Source organism: Mauremys mutica, chromosome 12 (genome assembly GCF_020497125.1).
Source record: "Mauremys mutica isolate MM-2020 ecotype Southern chromosome 12, ASM2049712v1, whole genome shotgun sequence".
In the NCBI taxonomy this organism is placed as follows: domain Eukaryota; kingdom Metazoa; phylum Chordata; order Testudines; family Geoemydidae; genus Mauremys; species Mauremys mutica.
This window is the reverse complement of record NC_059083.1, coordinates 33,402,655-33,424,456: the sequence shown is the minus strand read 5'-3', so window position 1 is coordinate 33,424,456 and position 21,802 is coordinate 33,402,655. Positions and strand designations below refer to the sequence as shown.

At 53.4% G+C, this 21,802-nt stretch overlaps 1 protein-coding gene and 1 long non-coding RNA gene across 2 annotated transcripts in view; both read left to right on the top strand.

Moving 5' to 3' along the window:
* LOC123346494 (E3 ubiquitin-protein ligase TRIM39-like) overlaps positions 1-21,802 on the top strand; it is a 145,053-nt gene that overhangs the window by 22,473 nt on the left and 100,778 nt on the right. The gene's annotated exons all lie outside the window — the stretch shown is intronic.
* Positions 5,874-7,089, top strand: LOC123346506. The gene is made up of 3 exons (XR_006573007.1): positions 5,874-5,889; positions 6,630-6,765; positions 6,993-7,089. It is a non-coding gene; the product is annotated as an uncharacterized LOC123346506 (long non-coding RNA).

The window sequence follows — 21,802 nt, the reverse complement described above, 5'->3', positions numbered from 1 at the left end:
TGCATAGCTGTGGTTAAGTTAGGGTTAGCATGGATTGTGTTTTGTTACTTGCTAATTTGTGTAGTCTTGGTTAAATTAGATTATAGATAAGATTTTGCTGTGTTCTGTATAATTGTGGTTCAGTCTGTCTTCCCACTGCCAACCCCCCCCCCCCCCCCGCTAGAGAGTTTAAATCTCTAGCATAAAACCCCATTGGTTACCCTTTTCCTCTCTGATACACCACTGTGACACATTTTTACCTAAAATTGTTTGCTATTTAACATACTTTATCTATAACTGTTAGTTGGTTATATGCTGCTGTAACACACCCTTTACATAGAAATTGTTAGCTACCTGTTACATTTATATTTCTGTGTTAATTGGTTACCCACTGTATTGTATCCTACTGGATTGTACCCCACTATTGAAACCCCCTTACTGTTCACCAAAAGAAACCCCTCCCCAATTGTCTACCTTAACAAACCCCATACCCCTCACTATTGAATTTTCCCTGTTTTTGCATTTTATTAATAAAGTTTATTTTGCACCCCACCAGTGCAGTAATTGTCCCCCAAGATCACCTACCTGCTGGCAGGGACAGGAAGCAGGAGTGACCCTCCCTCTCAAAGGCAGGGGGACCGGACATTAGGGCCTGGTTGCAATTGCCAGCTGTAGTGAAGGGGTCCATCCATGGCTCTGACACTTGGTGGGACCCTGAGCCGGTAGCTGAGGCCCGTTTGCCATCAGTAGGGTTGGGGTCCCATCGCTACAGTCCATGGGGGTTGAGAGGCTCCAGGAAGGTATATAAAGTGCTGGGATATCAGGATCCTGGAGCCGCTATCACCTCCGCACTAGGGCAGTGTTCTGCACCCCACTGCTGCTGGCTGACTTTCTCCATCCCCTGGGAATAAGACAGACTCTTGTTTTCACAGCCAGTCGATTGCCCTAGTGTCATCACCCTGCCTGCTGGCTGGGCAGGGTAATTCCTCAGGTCACCACCCTCTCCAGCCTGCCTTGGGCGTGGAGAGTGAGGAGGAGAGCGAGGGACATCTGCTGACCCTGAACATCCGCCATCCATCATACCATCATCTAGAGCAAGTAAATGGCATTAGGGTTCCTCAGTGGCTTCCCCTGTCTGTCTGGAGAGAGGCAGAAAGAGGGGGAGAGAACATCTCCAAAGGGGGATTTCATTTTCAAACAGCCCCCAAGAGCCCCTCACTCTCAGACTGGGCAGGGGCATCTCCAGAGCCGTCTCCAGTGTGTTTGGAAAGGTCCCAGCAATGGGGCTCCCAGCCCTTCCCTTGTGGGACACTGTTCCCCAGGCTGAGAGTCTCTGAGTTGGGCCAGACCCTGTGAGCTGCTGAGCATGGAAATCAATGGGGAATGGGGAGGGCCCTGGTTTTCCTGTGCCTAGGGTCTTTGTGACTTTGATGTGGGGAATGGTTTCCCAGGAGAACTCCGGACTCCTGGGTTCTGTTCCTTCCATAGCCTGGGTGGGGGAGTGTGGCCTGGGATGGCAGGAGGGGGCTGCTTGTCCAAAGGAACTGATTATCTTTGGGACTGACCCCATTTCTCTAAAAGGATGAGACTGCCTGGCTATTGCAGCAGCAGCAGCAGGGATTAGGAGGGGGAACATTGGGAGCAGCTCATGCAATGAACTCCTGCCAGTGTGTGTAGCTTGCACTCCCTGCACTCCTGTGGGGGGAGAAGGGGCTGCTCTGGTTGGAGCAGGGCTGAGGAGGGACTGAAAAGGCCCATGAGTGAAAGGCTGCCTTGAGCCCAGCCTCACACCTGCTCCCCGCTCGGTTCCAGGCTGGCCAGGCTCCTGAGGATGTTCGGGAAGAAGGCTCTGCAGGTGGCCCCAGAGCCTGAGGGAAGCAGCTGCCATCTTCCCAAGCGGCAAAGCCACCTCTCCGTCCCCACTGGCTGGGAAGCAGCTCCCATCCAGGCCAGAAGGGGAAGTGCCCAGCCTTCTGGTGAACAAACCCAGCTCCCGGCGCAGGCTCCGAGCTGGGAGAGGCCCCGACCAAGCCCAGATGGAGCTGGCTCAGGAAGAGGTTTCGCAGACAGGACCCAGCCCAGGAGGGGCGCCGGGCAGGGAGGTTCTGGGGCTTGTTGTGTGGGCAGCAGCGGCCCCAGGAGCCCAGCCCTCATTCCCAGCAGGGGGCATCGCCCTGTCCGGTCAATGAGGATCTTCCAGCCCCCGCAGGCCAGGAGGTGGAAGATCCCTGTCCCAGCACCAGCAGCTCAGCATGGGACAGCAGCAGCGCCTGGGACTCTGGCAGCAGTGACGCCGATGGACGCTGCTGCTTTGTTCCAGATGAGGAGCCAGGCTGGGCTCAGGGAGGGGTGAGGACGGGGATGTGAACACCCTGGGCCCAGACACTCTCCCAGTGATATGGTGGGGGGGGGGTCCCCAGCCCAGGTGTCTGGCCTGAGCCACGTGAACCCCACTGACACCAGCAGCAGCCACACAGCTGCCCCTGCAGCAAGGGGAAGTGGGGGTGGGGGCATCAAGAGCTGCTGACACTTTGGTCCTTGATGCTCCGGGGCTGGGGGAGTCAGCACCTCCCATGGAGTCCTGGACAGTGGAGTTGGGGGGGGCTCTTGGCTATGGGCTTCTGAAGCTGTTGGGGGCTGAAGGCATCCCTGAGAGGGAGATGTGGGGCCTGATCTGCCCTGGGTGCCTGCGGTGGGAAGGGGGGGTCTTTAATCCTGTTCTCCCCACCACGCCCCTGTCCTTCTCCTAAGTGGCAGCAGGCATCACCCTGTACCCTTCTCTCCCTGGTGCAGGGACCCCCAGGGATTCAGAGGAGGAGAAATGGCTGGACATGTCCACAGAGGAAGCTGCTCTCAAGGTCATCAGAGAGCAGCTCCAGTGCAGAGAAAAGGTACAAATGTTCCCCACCTGGGCTGGAACCAAGATTATCCTGTCCCTTCCCAGCATCCCCACCCCCTGCCGAGGGTCTTGTCCCTGATGATCCACCACCCCTAATGGGGCCCTTTTACATCCATGATGTGGGACCCCCAAGATGGGGGTGTTTGTCCCACAACAGCTGAGGTCTCCTCCCCCCACAGGCACTGTCCCAGTTCCTGATCCTGCTTGTGTAGGAGTCGTGGGGGATTTGGACAAAGGTGGGTCCCCACAATCCCCCATTGAGACCCGAGCCCTGGAGCTGGTGTGGGTGGGGCAGGAAGGTCCCTAGCTCACAGGTTCTCTCTCGCTATCCCCCACTCCTGGTGGGTACAGGATGAGGGGCAGCAGCTCAGGTTCCTGCAGGCCATCTACCCCACGTGTCTTGCTGCACAGGACAGAGGGCAGGACACGCTGGAGCTGCGCTGCTGTAAGGCGGCTGTGGTGGAGAGGATTGTGGTGAGTGAGACACATCATGGGGCAGCTGGAGGGAGGAGAGAGACATGGGATTGGCCGGGGTATCGCTGGGCTAATGGGTGGGCGCCGGGTGGTGTTGGAGGGGGCAACAGAGGGCAGGGATTGCTGGGGCTGAAGGCTGGTGAGAAGAGAAGGGAGAAATTGTGAGATTGGGCAGTGGGGGAATTGTGGGGTTGGAGGGCAGCTGAGACTGGGGGACGAGGAATCACATGGCCCCAGCTCGGTAGTCAGGATGGTGCTGAACGGGGGCAGTTTTGACAGAGAGGAGGGAAGAAGGGGATTGGGACTGAGCTGGGCAGGAATCCTGGAAGAAGACAAGTTTGATGGGCAGGAAGAAATGGGAGGAGCAGGAGGTAGTGGGGGATCCCGCTGGCCATGTGGGGCACTGGCTGTGTAATCTCCTCTTTGGGAGGGGTCAGTAGGGCCTGAATCTCTCATGCTTCTTTGTCTCCTTCACGTCTCACAGGAGCTCGTTGAGGAGCTTCCTAAAGACTCTGCACCCAGCGCCATCCTCGCCAACTGCCTGGCTGCAGTGGGCAACCTCAGGTACCGAGACAACCCCCTCTCCTCCCCCGCCCCCCGCTGGCTCCCCTAACCCCAGTGCTGCTCAGGCCCAAGGCTGGGAGTCACTGTCCCTCCCACTCCCAGGTCACCTCCCAGGAGTGGCTCCTCTGGCAGAGCTGGTGGGGCGGGAAGGTTCACTCTCTCCTGGCTGGGCTGTTCTTTTCACTCCACTAACATTCCAGGGGCCTTGGGGAGGGGCTCACTCCCGGGCTCAGATACAGGAGGGGCAGGAGGCTCCAGGGAACAGGCGCTATTCCTGTCCTGCCACTGTCTGTCTGTGATGCCTTGGCCTTGTCATTCCCTAGCTCAGTGCCTCAGTTTCCATTCTCGCCAGCCTGTGACTATATCCCTGTGGCTTCATGTCCGTGTTGGTGACAGTCCCACCCCCGTTCTGCACAGTCTAATACCAGCTCCTCTCTCTTGCCAGCACCATGAAACCAGCCCTTGATCCTGTCCTAGAGACCCACCTCTTGCAAGCTGCCCTTCTCTCCGTCTTCACCCTGGGCACGGAGAAGGACACCATCAACATCCAGGCACATCCTCCTCCTCCATCCTCCTCCTCTTCCAGAGTGGTCCTTGGTCCCTGCTCCCTTGATTTGCTGCAGTTCCAGATTTAGGGGTGGGGTAGGCAGAGATGGAACAAGCTGCAGGGTTGGATCCTTCTCTCCAGAGGATTACCCCTCCCTGGGGGATTCTTTCTTTCTTTCTCTCATATGCCATGGCATGTTTTACCCAGCAGCCCAGCTTCGATCCATAGCAACTTGGCTGTTTCCTACTCTTCCGCCTACAAGGCCCTCTGCAGAGACCTGCTAAGCTCATGGATCAAAGATCCAGGTGTCATCAATCCTTGCTAATTGCCTGCAGTGGGATGTGAATGTGCGAGGCCAGGATATGTGTTTGGGAGTCTCACCAGTGCTTCCCAGAGACCCCTCTTCCCAACCTGTGGCAAGCGCAGGCCCAGTTTCCCTAACTCTGATCCATGCTTTGCAGGCTCTGCACAAAGTCATACCAGAGCTCCTGGATGCCATGCTGGGGAACCTGCTGGCAGAGTCCCCAGACGCAGACAGGCTCCACTTCATCTTGGAGGTGAGCCCCATAAGGAGGGGTGGGAACCAATTTTACCTTAACTCTTTGTGTGACTGGTAAGGAGAGAATGGAAGATCCATTTTCTACTCTGTCCTCCTAGTTGGGTCCTCCGTGGGGCGTCCTTGGTTGGGGAGGTCAGTGCAATGCAGTGTCAGGTCCTGCTTTCTTGAGGGACAGAGGAAGGAGCTGGGACTTCAAGCCAGAGCTCTGCCTGGTTCTGTTGAGCACTAACTACAGGGTCCCTGGCTGTCTTGGGGAATGAGAGTCTGAAACACCCCCCTCCCCATCAAGACACACACCCCATGAGATTCCGGAGATGGTTCTCAGAGAAGAGGCACATGCTCCTTCCTAGAGAAACAGGAGGACCCCAGGGAATCAGCCCTTCTCTCTGGAATGATCTGAAATTCCAGGGGGGATTGTGCTCTCAGTGACACCCTACATCCCACCAAGGATTTTAGTAGCAGGGAAGGGCGAAGGGTTTCGTTCTCCTTTCTGGTGAACTGTTCAGGAATCAGGAGTTCTGGGAGGATGGGACCAGCCCCGACACCGAATCTTGTCCCAATCTAGAGAGACCCTGACAAGTTGTGACCTGCAGGATACAAGCTGCGTCCTGGGGGAAAGAATCCCCTTCTAAAGCTCTGTGATCAATGACTCAGCTATTCCCCCTGCGCATAATGTCTCAGGCCCCTGGGGCTGGGGGGGAGGGGGCTCATTTGCAAAGCACCACCTGCCCATTGATCTTGACCTGCCTCCTTTCCCCACAGCATGTCAACCTTTTGATCCTGTCCAGGGTGTCCCAGGAGAGAGCCAGGGCTGTTAGGAGCAGCACGGCCCTGCTCAGATATGCAGTCCCCCTCCCTGAGTTTGACGTAAGTGACCTCTGACCCCAGCTTCCTGACTCCAGGCGTAGGCGGGCTGGCTCCGATGGGCTGTAGGATCTGCTTCTGCGGGGGCTGTGGGTTCAGAGTGTTCCTCAGGGGGAGGCAGAGTCAGAGCAGGGAATGAGACAGGCTTGAGTCAAGTTCTTCTTGTCCTGGTTAAGTGCTGTCCCTGGGCCTTTAAGGGGACCATGCTCCAGCCCCTGCTTGGCATCCCAAAGCAGCTCCTGGCTCCCTTGGCAGCAGAGCAAATGAAGGGTCTATCTCAGGCTCCTCTCCCCCAGCATCTCCTGCAGAGGGGCTAAGGGGAACAGGGCCGGCTCCAGAGCCCAGCGGGGCAAGCACCCGCGTGGGGCGGCCCTTTCCCGGGGGGGCGGCAGGCTGGGCCGGCGGACCTGCCGCAGTCATGGCTGCGGAGGGGACGCTCAGCCCGCGGCTCAGCTGGACCTCCCGCAGGCATGCCTGCGGCAGCTCAACCGGAGCCGCCGGACCAGTGAACCGCCCGCAGCTGCGGGAGGTCCAGCCGAGCCGTGCGACCAGCGGACCCTCCGCAGTCATGCCCGTGGGAGGTCCGCTGCTCCCGCAGCTCGGGGGCGCCTCCCGGGCATGACTGCTTGGGGCGGCCAAATTTGTAGAGCCGCCCCTGAGGGGAAGGAGCCTTCGGGCCCAGGGGGGACAGGGAGCTGACAGAAAAATGCTAATGGAGTCCCCTCTCCTCTCCCTTCCATTAGATCTCAGCAGAGTTCCCTAGGATGAGTCACCACGTGGCACAGCTGGCTCTGTTTGTCAGTGACCCAGACAAGGACATCAGCCGGCAGGCCAGGGAGGGGACTTACCGGCTGTACCAGCTGCTGCTCCAACAGAGGGGTAAGGAACTCGCTAGCAGACGGAACCCAATAGGGGACTGAGAGTGACCACAGGTGGATAATGGGACCCCAGACAATTTCTCTCAGCCTGACCCCAGCTGGAGGACAAGTCTCTCTCTGCCCTGTTCTTCTCCACTCCACTGTGCAGCCACCAATGGGATTGGAAGGACACAGAAACTGCAACCAGAATGATCAAAGTGTGTGTGTCTCTCTCTCTCTCTCCTCCAGGGCTGACCATACACGAGGCAGAAGAGCTGTGGTGCCACGACTGACACCAGGACAGCAGGCTCCTGGGCTATAAGAACACAGCCAGGGTGGGAGAGGTAAGGACACTGTGGCCAGGGGTAAAAGTAACTTACAGGACTTACCGGTACTGCCGGAGTCCTGAGGGGATGTGGCCTCATCCGGAAAAGGCGTGGCCTGTAGGGAGCTCTGAGCCCATTAAATCCGTCCCCAGCACAGCCGCCGGAGCTGCGGGCGGGATTCAAAGGGCTCTGGGCTCCTCGCAGCCGTGGGAGCTCTGAGCCCTTTAAATCCTGGCCCCAGCCCGGCTGCCGGAGCCACGGGTGGGATTTAAGGGGCTCTGGGCTGCCCGCTGCGGAAGCCGGTGCAGTCCGGCATGGTATACTGGCTCTTGCTGGTACGCCGTACCAGACCGTACTAGCTTACTTTCACCTCTGACTGTGGCAGGGCATGACACAGCTCAGGGAGTGGGGCTGGCTGGGGTCCCTGCAGCGGATGCCTCCTGGAGACAGGATAAGAGCCCACTCCTTATTTCCAGCTCAGAGTTCCTCATCCAGCACCCAGTGGGACAGGCTGGTGCTAAAGGTCCCACATTGGAACCTCGCTAGTTGCCATGATTTGAGTGTCTTACATGGAGCCGTTGCTACGTGGCATAAGGAGAATCCCCGGGTGGGTGAGTTAATAGAGGATTATGGCTCTGGGTGTCTCTCTGCTCCTTGTCCCCCTGGCTGATCCCCAAGTGTCTGAGAGGAAAGCACTGGGTCAGTCAGTCACTATTGCTTCATCAGACCCTTGTTTAATTCCCTGCACCCTGTAGAAGCAGAGAAAGGAGGTGGGGTTTGCCCATTTTCATTGCCAGTCAGGAAGCAGAATGCCCCAACCTGGGAACTGGGTAGGGGACACAGTGAGCTCCAGAGCCAATATGGACCACATGCACCCCCCTCGTGTCTCCAGACCCTGCCAGGGAATGGCAGAGTATCTGGACCTCAGCCACTGTTCCAAAGAAGCACATTGTCACTGACCCAAGTTGCGGCTACTTGCTGCACAAGTAGAAAATCAAAGAGCCCCCACCCCCATCTCACAACTGTGGTGAGAACATCCAAACCTTGGAACACACCATAACCCAGTGCCCCCAGATTGGAGTCAAAGGTGAAATGGGTGATTTCCACAACATCACAGAGGAGGCCTTGGAATGGCTCCTGGATCTACAAGTGCATCTACAGAATGCTGCCCTATAGCCGCCACGTGAGAGAGACTGTGTGAGATTGTCTTGCCTCCCTTTGGAAGAAACCCAGGAGCTGCAGAGGCCTTACCCAGCTACTAGAGAAATCACTAATTTGGGGGGAATAGACCTTTGGTCTGTCAGCTCCAACCCCCTCCCCCTCCCCCTCCCCCCACGCACACTCCTCTAGCCACTGAGGTGCAGGAGATCTCTCTGATGGAAGCAATACAGGGTCCCCTATCATCTCTGTGCACTGCATGCAAAGTGGGCCCTACTCACCCACATTAGAGATCCATTTCCAGCCTGTAGTGATGCGGCCTGGCTCCCATGCGCACCTGAGAGGGACAAGCCAGACCAGCTGCCTCAGTGGGCGGAGCCACCATCGCCTGTCCCCGCCCCCCGGAAGTCAAGGGACGGGACAGGAAGTACAAAAGCCCGGGCCCAGCGTTCAGTTGGAGCCCGACCACGGGAGGAGACAGACGCTGGTGCCCGAGCTCCTGCCGAACCAAGCTTGCCCCAAGCCCGGTACCCAGAGGACGCCTGGTCGAACCTGCCCCTAGCCCGGTACCCAGAGGACGCCTGGTCAAACCTGCCCCTAGCCCGGTACCCAGAGGACGACTGGCTCAGCCTGCCCCGAACCCGGTACCCAGAGGACGACTGGTCGAGCCTACCCCAAGCTCGGTACCCCGAGGAGGAGTCGAGCCCACCTGTGCACCCATCTCCTGAGGAGCCCATGCTGGTAGACCCCCCCTGCTGAAGCCGCAACGACACAGGTACCTGTGGAGGGGGAGAGTGGAAGTGGCCCGGGGATAGCCGACCCCAGTCTGGCTGCCGCTGACCCTGAGCCTATGTCAGTGTGTTGCGGCCAGGATCCCCACTGACTACAGCGGATCCACGCCGCTGTTAGGGCCCCGGGCTGGGACACAGTGGAGTGGCTGGGCCTGTGTCCCCCCTGCCACCCCAATCACGGGTGGCAGTCTCCCCCTCAACCCCAACGCTCAGGCTTAGGAGCCTGGACTTACCTGAACTGCTGCTCAGCCCTGCCTGAGGGTCTGAGCCCTGCATCTTATTGCTGCCCCACCCTGAGCTAGGGCTTGGGCTTTGTAGACTGAACTGCTACTCAAGCCTCCTGTAGTGAGGCGGCCTGTCTCCCAGGCGCCCGAAGGCGAAGAGCGACCCCCTCACCTGATAAGGGAACCCGCACCCGGACCCTTACACAGCCCATCATGGCCCCTGCGATCAATTGCCCTCCAGAAAGAGCCACTGGAGGCTTTGGTCTCTAAGCATCTGCCACCTTTTAATAAAGGGGTTTCCCTGAGCCATGGGACCCTGAAAGCCTCCTGGGGAATGAACTGCCTTGGCTACAGCAGCTCTCTTACCCTCCCTTTGGGGCACCAGACGCTGAGGCTATTCTATCTCCAGGGCTTGGAAGAAGGCTCTGGGCAATCTGCTAAAGCCTCGTGTCCTGCTGGTTTTAGGTCTTTGGAAAATTCTTCTCTGAGGGGCAGAGAAAATACTTCCTCCAGACAGCAATGCTGGCGATCCAGGACCCCCTGCTGCATGTCAGCCAGGCTGGGCTGCTCCTCACATACTCCATCCTGGGGGAAAGAATCCCCTTCATGGACTTGTGTTCTTTGGATGTGATGCTCTGCTCTCACTCCTGGGAAGGGCAGGAGAGTCCCCTAAGTGCCCTCTGTGAACCTCTCCTGCCCCACAGAGCTGCACCCATTTCCCCATGGCCTAGTGTTCATGCCACCCGAGTCACCACCCAGAGTTGCTCCCATCACTGGCAGCCTGGGAGGTCAAGGACTGATGGGTGATGGCGACTGGCCAGGCAGGTCTGAGGCACATGGGTGGGGGAAGCTTGTCCTGCTGTTGGCAGGGCTGGACCCGCTCTCGAGAGAACGGGAGGATTCAGTCAGCAGGGGCTGCTGACCTGCCCCGTTCACCAGGGCTGCCATCCTCTGGCTTCAGCATTTGTCACTGGGGTGACTTGGGGAAAGGTCTCAGCCTCCCCCCATCCCACTTCACTGCTGCCAGAATCTCTCCTGCCCCCTCCCTGCCCTACCTGGGTGGGGATGGAGGTCGGGGTGCAGGAGAGGGTTCTACGAACTTGAGCGGTGTCCCCAGGTGGGTTGGAGGTGGAACAGCTGTCAGGGGCACTGAGGGGGAGGTGGCAGGAGCTAACCCTACAAGGAGGGGGGTTGGCACTGGAGGTCACTAAAGAGGACAACAAGCCTCCATCCTGGGGATCAGGAGGGTGAATCCACCACTCAGACATGAGCAGCTGCTGGGTGGAAATGGTGCTGGTTCCATGTGCCCTTAATCCTCCCTGATTCCTTGGCAGTGTCTCAGTCTCTGACATGTACTCGTTCCCCTGCAGCTGGAGGATGTCACAGCCAAGGTGATGTGCCAGCTCTGCATCATCCGGCACTTGCACCAGGTGCCCAAGGCACTGCAAAGGCTGCACCTCATCTGATGCCCTTAAAGGTTCCCCTCCCATGTTCAGCAACTCCCGCTCCCTGCTGCAGGTACTGCTCTGTCTCACTGTAAATGGGGGGCTAGTGGAAGGGGAAATGGAGGCCCCTGTCACTGACAGAAACTCTCTCTCCTCTCTGTGGACCAGGCTCCTTCCCTCTGACCCCAAACGTCCTTCACCTGGGGCATGAGCTCTTCCCCTCACTCCCATAGCCCTCCCCTCTTTCCTTGCTCTGACCCCCATCCCATTCCCCATGCTCCCAGGCAGAGATCTCCCTGCCCCATATGGCACAGAAGGACCTTTGTGTCAGGGCTGCAGCCTGTCTGCCCAACTGAAGCTCAGGAAGCGCCACATTTGAGGAGGTGAGGATGGGACAGAGGCTCAGGGCCTGCTTCACCTCCTGCCCTTTATTCTTCCTTTGACCCTTCTATGGGCTCTCCGAGGGTGACATGAATAGGAACCTCCTCCCCACCTGTCTTCTAGGCCCTGGGGGGTGTGACAGCATCCCAGATGGGTGCAGTCAGAAGCTGAGCCACCTCAGGGAGCAGTGGGGACAGGTCACCTTGTCCTATGAAACCAGGCAATGCTAGTTCCCAAAGAGGCTGAGAGGGAAAACCCCGCTCCCTCAGGGAGGTAAGAGCCATTTACTTCTTTGGGCAGATGGGTCTCCTGGGGGAGAAATGGGATCCCTGCTGCATAGCCTGGCTGGGAGCTTCCCCCATCCCTGGGACAGAGACATCTCCATCAATGTGCCACTCTTGGTTTTTTCCTAGCAAGAGGCTCCCCAGAGATGTCCTCAAACCTGTTCTCCTGGGAGAGTTTCTGAGAGGAGACTCCCATCCCTCAGTCTCCAACTCCACCGTGCAGTCTGATTCACATAACATCTCCGCTCTCCAGCTCCACTTCCCACAGCAGGACAAACGAACCTTCAGCTCCTGGAAACCTGACTCTGACCTCCTTCTGATCAGCAATGGGGTTTCACCATCCCCTCAACAAACCTGTCAGCCTCTGAATGATGAATGTCAGAGTCACCAGAACCAGCAAAACTCCAACTGCAGCCAGTCGAGCCTTTGTGAACTTAGCCCCTCTGGAAACCAGGTCTGAACTGGAGAGGTCTGAACTCATGGACTCCTAGGCTTTAAGATCAGAAGGAACCATTATGATCCTCTAGTCTGACCTCCTGCACAATACAGGCCACAGAATCTCACCCACCCACTCTTGTAATAAACCCTTAACCTATGTCTGGACTATTGAAGTTCTCAGATAATGCTTTAAAGACTTTAAGGGGCAGAGAAACCTCCAGCAAGTGAACCACGTGTGCCCTATACTGCAGAGGAAGGTGAACCCCCCCCTGGGACTCTGCCAATCTGCCCTGGAGGAAAAATTCTTCCTGAGCCCAAATATGGCGATCAGCTAAACCCTGACCATGGGGGCAAGACTCACTTCAACCCAATAAAAGCAAGACTGAGCAGCGCAGGTCTGTAACAGGGAAAGGAGAGTGCTTTCCCCTGGGCTGCAAAGACTGGGGCTTAGCCAAACTGATTACAGAATGAGTCCTACCTCAGAGGGACCACATATTGGCCCTGAAAGAACCAGACTTCAGCAGTGATAAAGCCCAGCTGGGCTATGAACTGGAACGAGAACTAGGTAGGAAGTTGAAAGCAGCAAGGAAAGCCTAGAAGGGAACTTGAAAAGAGAGGTAGGATGTGCCCAGGGAAACCTACAGCAAAGAGAAAAGAGCAGCTCTAGTTGTTGAGTACAGAGCCCTGGGCTGCTACCAGTGTCAGGGTGGGACCGGGTTCCTCTACTGGCCCCAAAGAAGGGGACATACACACACCCAGAGAGGGTTACCAAGCCCAGCAAGGGAGCTGCAGGCTGAGCCAGAGCCCCAGCGAAAGCAGAAGAACTTTTTTCTCTGGGAAGACCTCTTTGGACTTTCAGTGTGTGACAAGCTGAGCCCCAAAAGCATGGACTAAAGGTCGTGAGCTGGCCAGAGGGCCGAATTACCAGGCAGAGAAACTGCCATGGTGCTGGAGTGACCAGCGATGGAGGACCAGAGGGCACCTAACAATGAGTAGATTCATTGATTATTGGCATAGTCAGCAAGATTGAATTCCCCCTGTCATCCATGAGGGCTCATGGAAGTCTTGGTTACTGAGGGAAGGTCTGTCCCCCGAAGTGGGATTTCCCATCTGAGTTCCAGGGACTGGTTAAGCAGCCAAAGCAGGGCTCAGGTTTCTCCAGCAGCTCCTAGAAACCCAACAGAAGCAGAAGGAAGTGCAGGTAGAGCTACAGATGCAGTTGGTAATCTTGAGGGAGCAGCAGCAATACCTGTGAGAGATCCTGCAAAGGGAAATCAACCTGCTATGCCCATGGATAAAAAGAGCAGACTCGGAGAGCATGCTGGGGCTGTGCTGAGAAGGTTAGCCCAGGAGAACAGGGCATGAGAAAGTGTACAAGCATAGCCTAATGCCAAGATGGGAACAAAAGTTCTTCGGTTTGGGTGCAGAGAAGCAGGCCATATCGAAAGACCCGCCCTGCATAGGAAATTCCTGAGTGGCAAAAGGAGGGGCCAGGGCCCCAAAAAGGTAGAAAGAAAGGAGGTGGTGTCCTATTGGACAAACACACATGAGGCAGGCTAGGTGGAGAGGGCAGGGATGGCCGTGGACCTTGCAGACCCTCCTCCAACACACCCGTCGGGTGCTGCAGGGAGGTGAAGGATGAAATGGTTGGCACAGAGATGAATCAGGCACAAGAGTTGAGCAGTGGTGTGTGCTCAGATCCTGATGGAAAAGGTTTTGTGGGATGCAGCAGCAGTAAAAAAAGGGCTACAGAAGAAGCTAGTGGCTGTCGAACAAGGCTCTGCAAGCAGTTGTTAATGAGAATGAGTGGCTGCAGGAAGAGAAGGATGGCCTCTGAGTTCTGGTGAGTACGAGGCTTTACGAGTGCACAGCCGGTGACAGCGATGAGATGGTGAGGGATGAATACTGGACAAGAGTAGAACTTGCCCCAGGTTGTTCTGGATTTTAAGGAGGAGGAGGGTATTTCACAGGGTGGCTTGGCCTGCGGCTGCAAAGCCTGAAGATGACTAAGTGAGCCCCACCTGAGAGGAAACAAGGGAAAACAGCAGCAAAAGTACAGAAACAGCCCTAGCTGTTCAGTATACAGCCTTGGGCCAAAAGCTGGAGTCCAGGGTAGGACTAGGTTCTCCCGCCGTCCCTAAGGGGACATAGAAGACCATAGAAACCCAAGAAGGGCAGATCAAGCCGAAATCAGGCTGAGGAAGAGCTCCCCACGAGGGTGGAAGGCCTTGTTTCTGTTCAAGACATTTTTGGAGTTTGTTTGGAAGGAGCATGACCCAGGAAGGAGTGGACTAAAGGACAATCACCTGGTTGGAGGGCTGAGTTCCCAGCCAACAAAATGCAAGAGTGACTATCAACGGGGTTGCTAGCCCAGCTAGAAAGCTGAGAGACGAGGCCTGGCCAGGATCTAGCGGTGAGTGAACTCTGGTACAAAGCTGCTTCCATTACGGAAACAGCCTGGTATTGGAGCGTGGGTGGGGAGACCAGGGAGATGGGAGGGGTTCCTGAGGCTGGGGTAGGGAAGAAGCTGTGGGGCTGGGAGGGGAAGGACATGGCCCAGCTTGTGGGAGGGATCCTGCTGGTTGTGTCTGGAGCACTGTGTAGCCTCTTCTATGGGAAGTTCCCATGGGTCAGTGGGGCCTGAATCTCTCCTGCTCCTTTGTTCTCTTTGGGCTTCACAGGAGATGTCTGGTGAACTGCCCATGGACTCTGTGCCCAGCACCACTCCGAAATTATTTGCTACCTTTGAAGAAACAGGGCACAGCTCAGCCTGTTAGGTAGGCTGGAGACTCACACTTCACTCACACACACACACAACACTGAGGTGCTTTGGGAAGCATAGTAACAAAGAAGAGATTTAAGTGATACTAAGCAAGAGAAAGAGACAAATGTCAAACAGGCAAACAAAGCAAAACACACTTTGTAGTGACTAAAACTGAATCTTAAGAGTCACAATCTTGGCCTTAGCAGTTTGCAGACCGACATCTCAGCTTTCCTAGCAGACCTTATTTGATGTCCCTGTACTGTACAAAAATTCTCTGTCGAATCCGGTGATTTGATTGCTTTGCCTTTCGGTTTCAGACCCTCTGTTCTCCTTCTGGGCTGCCTGGACCCTGATTGTAACATCTTTCTTCCAGTCTCTGTCCCAGCCTCTCTCACAGCTGTATGCTGCAGCCAGCCCAGATCAGAGAGCAGTGGGGACAGATGATCTCATCCCGTCAAACCAAGCAACATGGGTCCCATTGTGGCTTAGATGGAAGATCTCATGCATCTCCTGGAGGTAAGAACCGTTCACTCTTCTGTGCACTTGGGGCTGTTGCAACAAAGAGTGGGCTCCTGTTACATAGCCTAGTTGCAATTGCGACTTTGTTTTTTTTATTCTCAGAGGATGTGTCCGTGATCCTGGAGACAGTTTCCTGCAGGAGGTTTGAGCGAGGAGAGATCACTCACTGTCATGACCCCTGGGTCATTAACCCAGGTCTGCAGGGTTCATGGGAGCAGCCACACTCCAGCAGGCCACTTGGAAGCCTCCTAAAAACTGCTTACCTAGGACTTACGAAGTCCAGAACCAGTTGGAGGCTCCATCCCTGAGGCCTTATTGGCAGAGTCCCAGAGCAGCTAATCGGCCCCCGGGACCTCCTTAAACCAACAGCAAGAACAAGAAGCTGTCTGAACACCCGAGCTCCCCTGTCTTCTGGACCATGTGTTAGCTGTTCCTGTTCCCACTGCCCAGGCTTGATTTCCTGGCATCCTGACTCACTGTGACTCATCTGATTTGAGGGTCTGGACACAATTTGGTCTTTTGCTTCTGCTCTTCCAGTATCCTGACCCAGCTGACTCTCAACTCCTGTCTTCTGAGTGTGGACTCTGCCTCTGACCACTAGGTCTGGCTGCCCATGACCCGGCCATGACACTGACTTTTCTACAATTCCTCCAATGCCCTTTTCTGCACTCCAGCTCTGCTCTCCCAGCAGGACACACCAATCCCCTGGCTCCCAGACAGTGGTTTCCCCAGGAATTGAAATTAGGGGGGGTGTTCAAATTTACAGGGGGGGTGTCAGGACCAATGAGATATATAAAAAAGATATGAATAAAGTAAATGTTTTGTTAGGATTATGCAAATTTAACATAAGAATAATGCAAGTTACACCAAAACACATAACAGGTCTAGATTTCTAAAAAACCATACATTTAAAAAAAAAGTATTTAATTTAAATTGACTTTTGAAAAGTAAGCCATCATAGGGTAAGAGGAAAGTCCTCTCATGGATCAGTAACTGGTTAAAAGATGGGAAACAAAGGGTAGGAATAAATTATCAGTTTTCAGAATGGAGAGAGATAAATAGTGGTATCCCTGAGGGGTCGGTACTGGGACCAGTGCTGTTCAACATATTCATAAATGATCTGGAAAAATGGGTAAACAGTGAGGTGGCAAAATTTGCAGATGATACAAAACTATTCAAGATAGGTAAGTCCCAGGCAGACTGCGAAGAATTACAAAGGGATCTCATGAAACTGGGTGACTGGGCAACAAAAATGGCAGATGAAATTTAATGTTGATAAATGCAAAGTAATGCACATTGGAAAACAATCTCAACTATACATACAAAATGAAGGAGTCTGAATTAGCTGTTAACACTCAAGAAAGATCTTGCAGTCATTGTGGATAGTTTTCTGAAAACATCCACTCAGCGTGCAGCGGCAGTCAGTGATTCCCAACATTCTGTTTGCTTTTTTAAAAAGAACAGGAGCACTTGTGGCACCTTAGAGACTAACAAATTTATTTGAGCATAAGCTTTCGTGGGTTACAGTCCACTTCATCGGATGTAGCCCACGAAAGCTTATGTTCTTTTTGCAGTACAGACTAACATGGCTGCTACTCTGAAACCTTTGCTTTTTAAAGAAAGTGATAGATAATAAGACAGAAAATATCATATTGCCTCTATATAAATCCATGGCACATGTACAGCTTGAATACTGTGTGCAGATCTGGTTACCCCATCCCAAAAAAGACATACTGGAAATGCACAAAGTACAGAGATGGGCAACTAAAATGATTAGGGGTATGAAATAGGAGAAGAAATTAAAATGACTGGGAATATTCAGCTTAGAAAAGAGATGACTAAGGGGGGATATGCTAAAGGTCTATAAAATCTTGACTGATGTGAAGAAAGTGAACAAAGTAAATGTTTTGTTAGGATAATGCAAATTTAACATAAGGAAAATGCAAGTTACACCAAAACACATAACAGATCTAGAGTTCTAAAAAAATATATAATTTTAAAAAAATGTATTTAATTTAAATTGACTTTTGAAAAGTAAGCCATCATGGGGTAAGAGGGAAGATCCTCTCATGGATCAGTAACTGGTTAAAAGATGGGAAACAAAGGGTAGGAATAAATTATCAGTTTTCAGAATGGAGAGAGATAAATAGTGGTATCCTTGAGGGGTCAGTACTGGGACCAGTCCTATTCAACATATTCATCTGGAAAAATGGGTAAACAGTGAGGTGGCAAAATTTGCAGATGATACAAAACTATTCAAGATAATTAAGTCCCAGGCAGACTGCGAAGAGCTACAAAGGGATCTCACACAACTGGGTGACTGGGCAACAAAATGGCAAATTAAATTCAGTGTTGATAAATGCAAAGTAATGCACATTGGAAAGCAATCTCAACTATACATACAAAATGATGGCATCTGAATTAGCTGTTAACACTCAAGGAAGAGATCTTGGAGTCATTGTGGATAGTTCTCTGAAAACATCCACTCCATGTGCAGCAACAGTCACAAAAGCAAACAATGTTGGGAATCATTAAGAAAGGGATAGATAATAAGACAGAAAATATCATATTGCCTCTATATAAATCCATGGTATGTGCACACCTTGAATAGTGTGTGTAGATCTGGTCACTCATCCTAAAAATATATATATTGGAATTGGAAAAGGTACAGAGATGGGCAACTAAAATGATGAGGGGTATGAAACAGGAGGAGAGATTAAAGTGACTGGGAATTTTCAGCTTAGAAAAGAGATGACTAATGGGGATATGATAGAGGCCTACAAAATCTTGACTGGTGCGAAGAAAGTGAATAAGGAAATTTTATTTAATTCTTCACATAACACAAGAACTAGCAGTCACCCAATGAAATTAATAGGCAGCAGATTTTAAAAAAACAAGGGAAAGTATTTCTTCACACAATATAAAGTCAACCCAGGGAACTCTTTCCCAGGGGATGCTGCGAAGACCAAAACTATAACAGGATTTTAAAAAGAACTAGATAAATTCCTGGAGAACAGGTCCATCTGTGGCTATTAGCCAGAATGAGAGGGATGCAATGCCATGCTCTGAGTGTCCCTAGCCTGTTTGCCAGAGGCTGGGAATGGGCAACAGGGGATGGATCACTTGATGATTCCCTGTTCTATTAATTCCCTCTGAAGCACCTGGCCTTGACCACTGTTGTAAGACAGGGTACTGGGCTAGATGGACCATGGGTCTGACCCAGTATGACCATTCTTATGTAAAAATTAATTATAATAAAAATGTTTAGTACAGAAACTCCCCAATATAATGACCTCCCAAGATAGCAACAATGTGAGATAACAACCTTGGCAAATACTGCATTTTAAAAATCTTGGCCTACTGGGAAACATATTTATATAAGTTTCCATTCCCAGTCACAAATCCAGCATTCTGGAGCAAAGTGACTAAAATATAGTCCAACAAACAAATGTTTATTTAACATGCCCCTCACTTTTCCCTCCACCACTCCACTCACTGGTGTTGTCCTTGGTCAGTGGAGACTCAGAGTTCAGAGGTGCTTTCACGTGAGTACACCTTCCAGGTGGGGGACAAAAAGGCACAGTTTGCTCTGGCCACGGCTGTTCGTTGTGCCACCGTTCACTCCACCGCTCTGTTTGCCAATGGCCCTGCACAGTCACCTTCTGCTGTCACCTACCATTGTGACCTCTGTGAGTTGGTCTCTTGAGGTTCCACCAGCTCTCAGTGATTTCAGCTGAGCTCTCAGTGCGGGAACCTCGCTGCTAGTGCAGTCTGGGCTGTCTCTTATACAAAAAACACTGTACCCACAGGAACACTGTCCCCACAACAGGACTAAGCACTTAGACCTGATTGTCAGTGATTTCAACTGCAGTGGTCACTTAACAGAACAAAAGACTATCTATTGGAGCCTAATCAGCTCTGTCTTTAAACAGTGGAGAGGGACAGGTCCCCACCCTCTCTCTTGATGCCTTCAAATCATCACAGGCTAAGCACAGTTCTACTGCCTTTTACTCATACAATAAGAACAACATTTCATCCCTTTTCCCCCCACATTCAAGTGGTTTGTAATCCAACCCCAGCCAAAATCTATCACTTGGACAACACAGCTCTGTTTGCTGGATACCTAGGTAGATTAGGTGTGAATGTAAATATAATCTGGCCCTGAAGCCTTAGCCCCCAGCTCATCACTAGCTGTCAGGGAGAGCTCATTTAGGCCATGGCTACACTTGCAAATTTGCAGCGCTGCAGCAGGGTGTGAAAACACACCCTCTCCAGCGCTGCAAATTGCGGCGCTGCAAAGCGCCAGTGTGGTCAAAGCCCCAGCGCTGGGAGCGCGGCTCCCAGCGCTGTACGTTATTCCCCACAGGGAGGTGGAGTACGGACAGCGCTGGGAGAGCTCTCTCCCAGCGCTGGCGCTTTGACTACACTTAGCGCTTCAAAGCGCTGCTTGAAGTGCAAGTGTAGCCATAGCCTTAGACTTTGCTTACAAATCAGCATTTGAAATTATTAGGTTGGCCAACATCACCGAAATGAATGCACTGACATCATAAAAAACCAGCTGTATAAGGAAGCAAGGAAGCTAGTCTATGTTCATACTTTTCAAATCTATTATACTTTTTCAGATACACATATTTTAGCATACACTATATAAGCTTTTAAAGTGTGTATTAATGTTTCAGTTTAAATTCAAATTTCCAAACAGTCACTAAATTGGTATGTAACTAGCTCACAAAACTAGGGGGGGTGTTGGGAAAATTCAGGGGGGGGTGTACACCCCCCCTGGGGGGGTGTAGGGAAATCACTGCTCCCAGAGTCCTGGTTGCTGCTATTCAAGGACTCAGGGGTAGTGCTTGTATTGCCCCCTCCCCCACCACAGCTGCTTTTCCTATGGGAATCTCCCTAGCACAGAGGAGAAATCTGCTCTTCTCTTAGCATCAGTCCTGGCAGAAATTCAGGAAGTCATAGAAGGGACGGTCTGCTAAGCTCCCTCTGCAATGCCACTGTCAGAGACCATTACTGGTGGGTGCCAAGTGACTGCGCAGGCAGCTCCTTGAGAGATTCCTAGGGGCAGGGTAGTCGTGTTTGACGGTGACCTCTGAAAGCCATGCAAAGAGTGCAGCATTGAAGAGACTCTCCTGCTGTAACAAAGGGTTTCTGTTCTTCTACACAGTCAGCCAGTGAGGCCAGTTTGCAAAAAGTGGAAGAGCTGTTTGGTGATGAGTTGGAGGATTCACCATATAGGTGGCAGCAGCTGCAGATCCTGGAGTCCCTATGGTAGAGTTACCATGCGTCCAGATTTTCCTGGACATGTCCATCTGTTTGGTTTTTAAATAGCCGTCCGGGAGGAATTTGTAAAAATCTAAAAAGGTCCGGGATTTCCCTCCCAGTGCAGAGTGCGACGCAGCTAACCTGGCAGCTGGGCTGGATGGAGCTGCTCGCATCCAGGCCTCCAACAGTCAGAGCCCCTCCCCTGCTCCCCCCCTCCCCTGCAGGATTAGCACACTGCGCCAGCAGCGCTCTGGGGGGGCTGGGCTGCGCGCTCTGCGGGGTAGCGCAGACTGTGTCTGGCTCCGCACACCAGACACGCTGCTCTGAGCAGCATGGTGAGGGGGGCTGGGGGTCTGGAGAAGGGGCATGAGGTCCCAAGGGACAGTCAGGGGACAGGGAGCAGGGGGGGTTGTATGGGTCAGGGGTGCTGGGGGGAGCCTGTCAGGGGGCGGGGCTGTGAGGAGGGGTCAGGGCAGTCAAGGGTCAGGGAGCAGGTGGGGTTAGATGGGTCGGAGGTTCGGGGGGGCAGTCAGGGGGCAGGGAGCGGTTGGATAGGTGTGGGAGTCCCGGGGGTCTGTCAGGGGTGGGGGTGTGGATAGGGGTCATTGCAGTCAGGGGACAGGTAGGGGGTGGAGTTCTAGGGGTCAGTTAGGGTGGGGGGGTCTAAGGAGGGGGTAGTCAGGGACAAGGAGAAGGGAGGCTTAGATGGGGGTGGGGTCCCAAGGGGCGGTTAGGAGCAGGGGTCCCGGGAGAGGGCGATCAGGGGACAAGAAGCTGGGGGTTTGGATGGGCTGGGGGTTCTATGGGGGGCAGTCAGGGAGCAGGAAGTGGGAGCGTGTGGATAGGGGGCAGAGCTACCACTCCCCCCCATGGAGTGTCCTCTTTTTTGAAAGTTCAAATATGGTAACCCTACCCTATGGGCCAAGCCTCCACTCCTGACAGTTCAGGCTAACCTGCCCCGTTCTCAGGGAGTCTTTGCTTTAGCTGCTTGGCCTGCCTGCCGAGACAGAGGTCTCGGGTATTTCCATCAGGCTGCTCAGTTGCAAATGCAGCCACCCAAAGAAGTGAAGAATGGAAGTGAAAGAGCAAAGCTGGACAATCCACTGAGCTGCTGCAATCCAGTGAGCAGAGCCTGGGAGAGAAGAGGGAAAGCTCGAAGGTGGCTGGTGGCTGTAGGGAGCCCGGGGAAGAGAAATAAATAGTTAATGAGGAATCCTAAGGGCATTGTCTTGTGTGGTGAAGGGTTTAAAATGGGTCTATTTACTATAACCTTAAACTTTAAAATAGCTGGTGTGACAGACCCAGGCCAGTGGGGTACAGGAGTCTGGTCCTATTAGTATCCAGGAAGTGGGCGGGCGAAGCCCGTCCACTGCTAAAGGACCTCCCCCCAGCCTAAGGGGAGGATCCACAGGTCTGGGATACTAACTAATTACGGGGGACAACCAATGAAAAAAACAGGAT